Source organism: Psammomys obesus, unplaced genomic scaffold (genome assembly GCF_907164565.1).
Source record: "Psammomys obesus unplaced genomic scaffold, mPsaObe1.curated_primary_1811, whole genome shotgun sequence".
Lineage (NCBI taxonomy): Eukaryota > Metazoa > Chordata > Mammalia > Rodentia > Muridae > Psammomys > Psammomys obesus.
Window position 1 is genome coordinate 20,936,615 of NW_026591598.1, and position 10,495 is coordinate 20,947,109.

Genomic DNA, 10,495 nt, shown 5'->3' on the forward strand with positions numbered 1-10,495 from the left:
GTGTGTGTGACATGGGGGTAAGTGGCACTGAGGACTAACTCTAAAGCTAGGCATTGCTACACAAGCACAACACCACCAACCACACCCACAGGCTCCAGAGCGGCAGTTATTTGTTTGTTTGTTTGTTTGTTTATTTATTTATTTATACTGAGGCACGGTCTCTCAAGGTAGCCCCAGAACTCAGTATGAAGAACAGGCTGGCCTCAGACTCACAGAGATCCACCTGCTTCTGCCTCCTGAGTGATGGGATTCTAAAATAAAACAAAGCTGCTACCTCAAAAACAAGCAAAAGTCAGGACAGGCAGAAGAAATAATAATAATAAAAGAATGGGAGTTGGCCAAGGTGCTCCAACCTGGAATCCCAGCACCCGAGAAGCTGAAGCAAGAGGCCTATCCTGGGGTGCATAGCAAAACCAAACATCAAGAAACTAATTAGTCTTTTTTTAAAAAGGCAAAAAAGGTCAATGTTAGTTGTGCTGACTCTCATGGGTATTGTTGTGCTGTTGTTAATTATTATTTTGAGACAAGATCTCACAACAATAGCTCAGGCTGTCTAGAGCCATGGTTACAGACATGTATGTGCCATAATACTTCAGTCACCTTTGAATCTAAATCAGATTCACAACTTTACATTTTTTTCCTTAATTAAAATTCTCAAAATTGTATGAGCTCAAACAAAACCAAACCTAGAAGTATTTGTGGTGTGTGTGTGTGTGTGCAAAAGTATTTACATGGGACATTGCAAATTTTTTGATATAATTTTCAGAGTCTACAAAATAAAATAATCATTCCATCATTGTACACTCCCTAATCAATTTAATCAATGATTGCTTGACATCCAGCTTGTCTCTGATTTTCACTTTTGGGTCTTATAGTTTTCTCATTAGGAGAAAAAACTCTAAGGGAGGATTGATAAATTAAAAAGAGAAAGAGAATGCTTTCATAATCTGGTTCACAAGAGACAAGCTATCTCTCTTGTCAGTTGAATCAATGTGTATTGCAGACCAGACAGACTAGCCGGGACATCATCATTCTTGTACTCTCAACACTCCATACAGTGTCACTGTTTGATTTGACCCTCTGCTCACTTGATAGCTAAGGATGTCCTGGACCTGAGGTTGACCCTGATCCTTTTGCTCCCCTACCCAAGTGCTGGGATCACAGCACCAACTTCAGTTCAAGAAGCTTGATTTAATGTTTTCTCTCTATTTTTCATGTTATGGGGATGGGTGTTCTGACTGCCTGTGTGTTTGTGCATGAACATGCGGTGTTCGCTGAGGCCAGAAGAGGGTGTAGATCCCACAGAACTGCTGTTACAGATGGTTGGGATCCACCCTGTGTGTGAGGGGAATTGAGGGCTCCTTGGAAGAGCAACACTTGCTCCTAATCCCCGAGGAGGACACTGGAATTTGTGGACAAAACGACAGGTCCTGTCTGTGGGATGGTTGTGTGCTCCTCAGCTGCTGTCCTGGAACAAAGGCCTTTGCTTGCAGAGCGCTTCTGTACTTTATGGGGAAATTAGCAACAAGGTGAAATTCAAAACCACAAGATGCTGCTCTGAGTGTTCTGGTGATCCAAAGGGAGTCCTTTGTGTCAACACATTCTGGAAATAAAGAAAACCGGGAGGCAGGAGAGGAAGCTTTGCACATGCCAGTGCAGATTACCTGATGGGAACTACTGCATAAGACTCCCACAGAGAACCTCAGCCTTGCCCAAAGACCACCACAACTTCACCTCTTCCCCCCCCCCCCTTTCTCCTGTAAAAAGTCTGGGAATGTTCTACTGTTCTACTCTTACACAGTTTATCTGTGCATAGGGAATACAAGAGTCTATTGGCCTCTGGCACACAGAATGCACACTAATTTGGGCCATTATAGTCAGACTCCTCAAGGCTCAGCCATGGTCTGTCCAGGAGGTCATGGTCTATGGTCAAGTGTTCCCACTTTAGAGATCCTTTTCTTGCACCTCAATGCACTTGATTTTTTTGGAGTTGCCTTGAATTTCTGAGCATATTTTCCTTTGTGTGTTGTATTGCTGTGTTCATCAGGCACTTACAAACATCACCACAGGCAACTTCAGTAGTTTTTGTTCAAACTGTTGTGAAATGCCACAGGCTGAGAGGGTTAAACAGCAAAACATTAGTCTTTGCCACTTAAGACCAAGGTGGCAGTAAGGCTGGCTCCCTCTGGGGGCTACAAGGGAAAGAATCACTGCAGGCTCTTGGCTTAGAGAAGGTTGTTCTCTCTGTGTCCTCCACCCCTTCATTTTTCTGCTTGTCTTTGTGTCTAAACTTCCCACTTTAAGTAGGCTAGTCACAGTTGACAGGGCCTTAATGGAACAGCCTTGCTAAGACCCTCATCTTCAATAATGTTTCATTTTAGGGTGTTTTGGACTGTACGTAGAACTGTAGCTACGTATTAGGGGCCAGGGGACAAGATTCAGCTCAATGCAGTGTCCTTTATCATCGATACTAAATGTTTCTTCTTTCTTGTAATATAATACTTCTTGCTTTGTTTTGCTCTCCACTTAAGCAAAGTCAGAAGTTAGGAAGCATTTAGGAGAAGATTTCCCAAATAAAGGCTGTCTCAAAGAAGGATGCCAGGCTCTTCCCATCTCTATCCTCACTGTTCTGCAAGGGAGGAGTGGCTTCTCCCAGTGAGATCATGAGGGGAACAATCCCAGCATGCACAGGTGCTGGGGGGAGCTGCCTTCCTGCTCTTTGTGACCACAGGTGGAAGTGGGCTGTGTCCAGATGGCACCATTCCTTATGTCACCCAACATGCCTACCCACATACCTGAGCTACATGCCCTTCTCATAGGCTTAGTCAGAAAGAAGGGTGATGTTACAGTCATGCGATCAGAGCCTGTGTGTGAAACAGAGGGACACTCAGGATGATCAGAGAAGACCTTGGTAGGGAACTATGCCGACACACCGGGACAGTTCAGCTGGGAACTTGCAGGGTCCCAGTCCCAGAGGTGGATCCCAAAACTGTGTGAAGAACACTTCTGGCTGGAGCTGAGTCTTCAACTTGGCCATTCAACTTGGCTACTGGACTTAATATCCAAGCCCAGGATCCCTCTTTTCTCTCTCTTAATGTCCCACTGCTGCTGTGCTCCCTCACTGCCCAGAACCTTCAGGGTGACAGAAGACAAAGAGACTTACAAAAGCATCCATGCTATCAGTTTCCAAAGTCACAGAGAAGGCAAAGGAAAGTGGAGGGCACCCCCAGAGGACTGAGGGTCACTATCCAGCACTGGGATGGTTTGATGGCCGCTCTTTATGATTTATAATGTACCTCATGTGGAGGAAAAATGGGGCTGAGCTGTAGTAGTTCCATGTAGCTGCTGTAATAAGTTATCACCAACTCAGCAGCTTAATTTTCTTTCCATTCAGGAGGTAGAAGTCCAAAATCAGTGTAGAAGGCATAGTACCTCTGGATGCTCCTATTCAGATCCTCTTTTCTAGCTCCAAGAAGCCATCTTTGTGCTCCATCTTGTGCTCCCTTCCCTTGATGGCTCTGCCAACTGATTGGGTCACTACAATCTCCTCTCTGGCCCTCCCATCTTTCTCCTATTAAGGACCTGTATGTTTATATCAGTCACTTAGAGAACCCAGGATAATGTCCTCATCTAATGTATGGCTTTTTCCCTCTTGCATTCTGTCATCTTGGACTAGAGCATACCTTATCATACAAAGGCAGGGATGCCTATAGAAAAGGTGATGAAGTCACTGGCACTCACTAGTAGGAGGGAACTCTGGGATTGTACCCACTGCTTCCTCCATCCTTCCTCGAGATGCAAGGGATCTTGAAAGATGTAGAGTATACACGAAGCATGTTAACTGAAGACAGACTCCACAACATAGTTTCCATGCAGTTACCATGATGAGGAAGCATGTTGTAGATGCATCTATTTTTTTGGTTACCCACATTTCTGAGGCAATATCTGACCCATGATGTGTAAATAAGCCAAATAAACCCATTAATCCCAGTCTAACTTTGATAGCATCATTATTTTGTCTATCATTGGTGTCAGGGTTTTAGTGTTCAAGTAGAGAAAGGGGGTTTGGAGAGTGAGGAATTGTCCTTCAGTCTAGAGCTGTGTTCATTCTGAGAGTCAGACAAGAAACAGCAGTGTGGAGGTCTAAAGTAGAGGACTTCAGGAAAATGGGGTCTTTAAAGAAAGCCCTTTTGGGGGAGAGTGGGGAGAGAAAGGTGCTGTGCCAGGGAGAAATGTATCAAAGTTCAGCTGATATCACCGAACTAGACTAAGAGACAGTGTGTTTTCTTAGATTTCTGGCCAAGGCAGGTTTAACATTTCTCCATAAAGAGAGCCAGGAAGAACAAAGGGCTCAGTTAGTATGTGACTGATAGTGGGCACTTGTCCTGCCTGCACCTCTTCTCCATTCCAGGCTTTGCTGTCTGATAGGGCTCCTTGCCCGGGACAAGCTCCTACTGATCCTGTCAGTGGGTATCCTATCGGGTGAACAGCTGTTTCTTCAGGCCTCCCCAGGAACTTCAGCACATCACCATCTCAGAATGGAGTTTGGGCAAAGTCCCCTTTGTCTTCAAGCCCCGACTAAAGCAGGGTTCACCACCTTTAGTATCTACAAGTTGGATTAGCACCTGACCTTTGAGAGACCTGCCTGAGTTATCATAGTTCACTATGTGGTCTTTGCAGGCCTTCTGATCCTGCCTTGTCCTTTCTGAGACATCAGTACAGACCTCCTTGATCCAGGAACTCTCACTGTGTGTGGCCGCAAAAGCATCACAATGCCACGGATGATGTCCTAATGTCAGCTTGAGACTTTGCTGTGTTGAGCAGAGGCTTTCTCATTTCATAGGACCCAATTTGTCAAGGCTTGGGGTGGTTTCCCATTTATTGGAGTTGTCTTCAAAAAGCCCCTGCTGTATCTCTATTTTGGAGTGTTTTCTAGGGTTTTTCCCCATCTTCAAACTCTGAGTTTGCTTAAGGTTATTGATATATTGATTTTTGTGCATTGGGGAGAGATATGGGTTTAGTTTGATTTTTCTACTTGTAGATATCCAGTTTTCCAAGCACATTTTTTTAAAATGAACTGTTTTTACAGTGGTGTGTGTGTGTGTGTGTGTGTGTGTGTGTGTGTGTGTGTGTGTGTGATGCTAAAGACTGAGCTTAGAGTCTTGTGCATGCTGGGTAAGAGCTCTACAATTGTGCTACATCCCCAGATCCCAATGTATGTTTTGGCACCCTGGTGGGAAGGGTTTGATCCTGGGACTTCTGTTCTGCTCCATCACTCTGCATGTCTGTTTTGGGCCAGTACTCTTTAACGTTGTTGTTGTCTGTTATTGTCATGTCTCTGTCGTATTGCTTGACACTGAGGGCTGTAACGCCTCCATCACTGCCCTTCTGCTTAGAATTGCTTTAGTTGTTTGGGGTCTTTTATGCTTCTATGTGAATTGTAGTTGTTGATCTAGCTCTGTGAAAACCATCATTGGAATTTTAATGGAGACGGCATTGAACATGATCTGGCTTTTTTGAGACAGGGTCTCATTATATAGCCCTAGCTGGCCTGAAGGTCTTTATGGAGATCACATATTCCTTGAACATGTAGAATTCCACCTTCATTTGTTTCTCATGTGCTGGGCTTAAAGACAGGAGTCACTATGCCTGGTATATTAGTAGGTTTTGTATTGTGTTTATGTTTTTGAGACAGGTCTCACCATATAGTTGTGGTTGGCCTGGAATTTATCATGTAGACCAGGCTGGGTTCAAACTTATAGAGCTAAGCCAACCTCTGCCTTCCTAGCACTTGGAGTAAAGGCATTTGTAACCATGCCCGGCATTACCAGGGATTTTTAAAAAGTCGTGTGTTATTTTCCCCAGATTAACTTCTCAACAGGTTTGTACTGGTATTTACAAAGGCTACTTAATTTCATGTGTTGGTTTCATATCCTGTTACACCGATGAAAGTGCATATCAAGATTAAGAAGGCTCCATCGGAGGCAGGAGGGTCTTTCAAGTACGGAAATTCATCTGTCCACAAGCACTGTGGTGTCTTCTCTTCCTTGCTTCTCTGTCTTTCTGCAGTTGCCCAAGACTTTGGCCATTATGTGGAATAAGGGCAGCAGCAGGGTCCGTCACTCATGACAAAATGCTTTCAGTTTTCCCCACTTGGCAAAACGTTGGGAACAGGTCTCTTGTAGGCAGCCTCTGTTATGCTGAAATGCACCCATCTAGTCTTAGTTTCTTTGGGGCTTTTATCAGGAACATTGTTATATAAAATGTACGGTAAGTTACATGTGGTGATTTTGTTCTCTTAGAATTTTGTAATTTACTTTACATCCTTATTGTAGTCCTCTCCCTCCATCCCTGTCTCCCCTGTTCCTCCCTTCCTCCCTTTCCCCTCTTTCCTCATCTTTTTTTCTCAGAAAAGGGGAGCTCCTTTTCCCATTCAGCCCAGCTCATCAAGTTGACTCAGGACTGAGCTTGTGCTCTTCCCCTGTGGCCTGGCAAGACATTCCTGCCAGGGGGAGGTGATCAAAACGCTGGCAAGTAGGTCTGTGCAGGCCGTGCTCCCCTTACTGGATAAACACCAAATGACTTTATTGAAGAAACTTTGGATGATATTTTAACATTTATTAAATATAAAGAAATCGGATTTGCCTACTGAGATAGATGTGCTCAATTATTTTCACACAAAGAAGTAAAATTTTTTAATACTTTGTTTTCTTTATTAAATATATTTTTCTTACAATTTATGTACTTTGTATCCCAGCTGTAGCCCCCACCCCAGTCCTCTCCCAATCCTACTCTCCCTCACTCCCTCATCTTCTCCCATCCCCTTCCCCAGTCCACTGATAGGGGAGAACCTCCTCCTCTTCCATCTGATCCTAGCCTATCAGGTCTCATCAGGACTGTTTTTCATAGTCTTCCTCTGTGGCCTGGTAAGGCTTTCCCCCTCCCCCTCATGGGGAGATTATCAAAGAGCCAGCCACTGAGTTCATGTTAGAGACAGCTTCTGTTCTCCTTACTAGGTAGCTCTTTGGAGACTGAGCTGACAAGGTCTACATAGAGATTTTCCTGTCTAGGCCACCCTGACTCCTGGGATTATAGGCGTGTGCTACCATGCCCAGCTAGGTATATTTAATTTGTAATTAACTGATTTATTATATGAGACAATGTTTTACAATGATGGTCAGCTTGGCCTTGAAAAATCTATTGATTTTTGCTTTTTGGAGAAATATTGTTATGTGTCTTGAGGGACCACCCGGGAATGAGAAAAACAACTATGATTATTTGAATTGAAGCTATCTGAAGATTCAGATAGCTCTTGAAGGGCAGGGTGAACTGTTCTGAGAAACAACCAGCTGTAAACTATAGAGCAAAAGTGGTCTGATTTTCAGGTATAAAAATCCTGTGCTTTGCATGTTCGGGATAGTCTCCTGCTTTTGGAGGGGCGACCCCATCACGATTGGAATAAAACCCATTGCTTTTGCATCGAATTGTGGTCTGTGAGTGTTTCTGGGAAGGGCAGGATCCTGAGCTCCTGAGCAGAGAGACTCCAGGTCTTACAGTGTACATGTAGGGCCTGACTTGTCTGTTTCTCCCTCTGTTTTAAATCTTTGAGGATCCTGAGAGATTTATAGACTGACTGTATACAGGAAAAAAGAAAACAGTGTATTTTTTTTTTTTTTTTTTTTTTTTTTTGGAATCACTAGTCACCTGATCTGAATGGATATTAATCCTGAAGAATAACATGGCTCTTGTGATGCCGAGGTCAAGATAAGGGCTTATTGTGATTGGCTGACAGGCAACCTCTAGCCTCAATCAGGTTTCTTGGTCCACACACAGACTTTTTTAGGTGTGCCCACTGCTGGCTGTATTGTATATGTCATAGGTATATGCCATATCAAGGTACTAAAGAGCTGCACACTAGCTCTCTGGCCACTCTGTCCACAGAATGGGCATAACTCTGGGAGAATCAAGTGGCCCTTGCCCTTGCTGCCCAGATGATAAAGAAAATCAGCGCTGTATCCCAAAAAGCACTGCAGACCTCAAGATCCTAAAAGACATCAAGACAGCACAACCACCTTTCACTGTAACTCCTCCACCTGAAGTGCTCACAAGTCAGAAGGACTCGGGGATGAGAGTGGATGATCCCGAAGTTACTCACACGGTGATTCCAGTTACAGCTGCTCCCCAGCCGTGGCTTCTCCACTGAATCATAAACATGGCGTGAGGCCCTTGGAAAAGCACCAGGTCACCTGCTCTGTGCCTTTTTCTCCATATCAGTTAGTAAGAGCAAAACTATCTGCCTCTGTGTGGCAGGGCCATAAGCACACCTTTAGAATCTTGCATCATCACTGTAGACACAGTCTGTCCTGTTTTGCGCCCTGAAAAACTGCACAAACACCATGCTGGCCCTTTCCCAAGCATCACACCACTCTGTTGCATTGAAGACAGGATGCAGTGCCCCTTCTGTGAAAAGAAAGTACTGGAGAGAGTGGAGCCAGAAGATGTGTGCAGACAATCATTCTTGAATACAAGGCACAGAGGCTGCTCTTGGGAAAGAAATGGTTTATATTGGAGCATGACCATTTCATGCCATCGAGTATTAGGTGTGCCTTGGGAAAGTAATTTAACCTTGCATCAGACCTGGCTTAGTGGACCTCAAACATCTTACTTTCTCTCCCTGTTGTGATAAGATAACCTAATAAAAGCAACTTAAAGGAGAAAGGGTTTGTTTTAGCTCACAGTTCAAAGTACAACCCACCATGGTCGGGGGTGGGAGATGGGGAATCAGAGCAACAGGGTCTTGAGGCAACTGGCCACATTTCACCAAGACGCAGAGCAGAGACCCTTGAATGCAAACACTTGAACTCAACTTGGTTCCTCGACACAGTTAGGATCCCTTTTCCAGGGAACGGTCATGACAGATGACCTTCCCACATGAATCATATAATCAAGATAATCCCCTTGGCTGACATGCCCAGAAGCCCATCTTCTAGGGGATTCTGGAGCCTGTCACATTGGCAGTTAGCACTAACCACCACACAAGAGAGACTGTTCACCCTTGAATGTAATGTCTTTCTTCTGTGTGCTGCTGGAGAGAGCTGGTCATGTAGGACTTACAGTTGGAGACGCTAATGCTACAGGAGCCCAGTGCTGGGGAATCATGTGCTCCAGAGGCCTGGAGGGATCAACACAGAATCAGAAAGACCATCCCACATTTTCCAATATTCCTTTAGCTCCCTCCCCTGAGGAAACTCAGCAGTGCTTCTGAGTATCAAGGGAGAACCATTTCAAGGCAATGACAAAATCCTTCAAGATGACTCTAAGATGTTTATCTGATTTGCAAGCTACCAAATTAGACCACTCAAGTTTCAGAGATACATTGAGAATACATGGACACCAGGCTCAGATTCAAAGCTTTTTTTTAAACTTGTAGCAGAACTGCCAAGGACCCATGTGGCTTGGGTCCCGGGCCCTGGGCTAGGAGCAGAGAAAAAGTGAAGAAAAAAGACACACAGACATATGTACAACAAAACTGGGATCTGATGAGGTTCTTCTGACACTGCTAATACTTTGGGAACCTGCATCCTCAGCATGTGTATTAGGTGCAGCACGGAGGAGGGGTTAGTGTGTCTCCACAGGAGCTGTCTGAAGGCGGGAAGTCTCAGCTTGGGCACATCAAGGAGGAGGAAGCCATGGTTGTCACTCTGCACTCTACAGCGGCCACTCGTCTCTGAGTGCTTGGTCATGTATAAAAAGTCATCTAATAACCATGGTAGCACATCTCTGTGTGTCTATCCTTATGCTGCATGAACTGTGTGTGTGTCGTGTCTGTCTGTGTGGGGCTGGCCCTCACAAAGGCCTCACTCTGTCTTTAAGGGATAGCACAGTAAGCACCCCATGAGTAAGGGATGGGACACGTTACAGAAACCTTTCACAGATTTCTACAAGGGATTAAGTCAATTGGGATATCAGTGACCCCAACTGACCCAGACAACAAACATCATTGTTTACTAACCAGCATCCATGGATGGTTTCTTTCAACCTTTATGGAAGCTGCTTCTAACTTCCAAATGATATGCATGTGCGACCTGAGTCAGGAGCATGGAAGAGTACATAACTCAAGATTATAGTCACCCATGAGCTTATCTTACAATAGTTGACCCCAAGGGAAGTTCAAGGCAAGGAAGGTTGTCTGCTACAGTGTTCTCTCAAAGGCGGTTAAACAGCTTGACTACAGAGTAGGGAAGCAGTCTTCAAGTCTTAAGTGACTGCAGGGTGTTTTATGAACTCTGGCTGTGAGATCCAGCAAAAGTTCCAGTCTCTTATGTTGTAAGAGACATCATCAGAATACGGCACCACCACACCCAAACAACAAGTACAGGCCTTTGGGAAGTGGGTGGTATTTGAGATTATGGCGCCCAAAGAGTGGGGACATTACTTGGGGGATACAGGTTGAGAAAGCATCCAAGGGGTATGCTGGCTTTTCTAAAGATGAAGG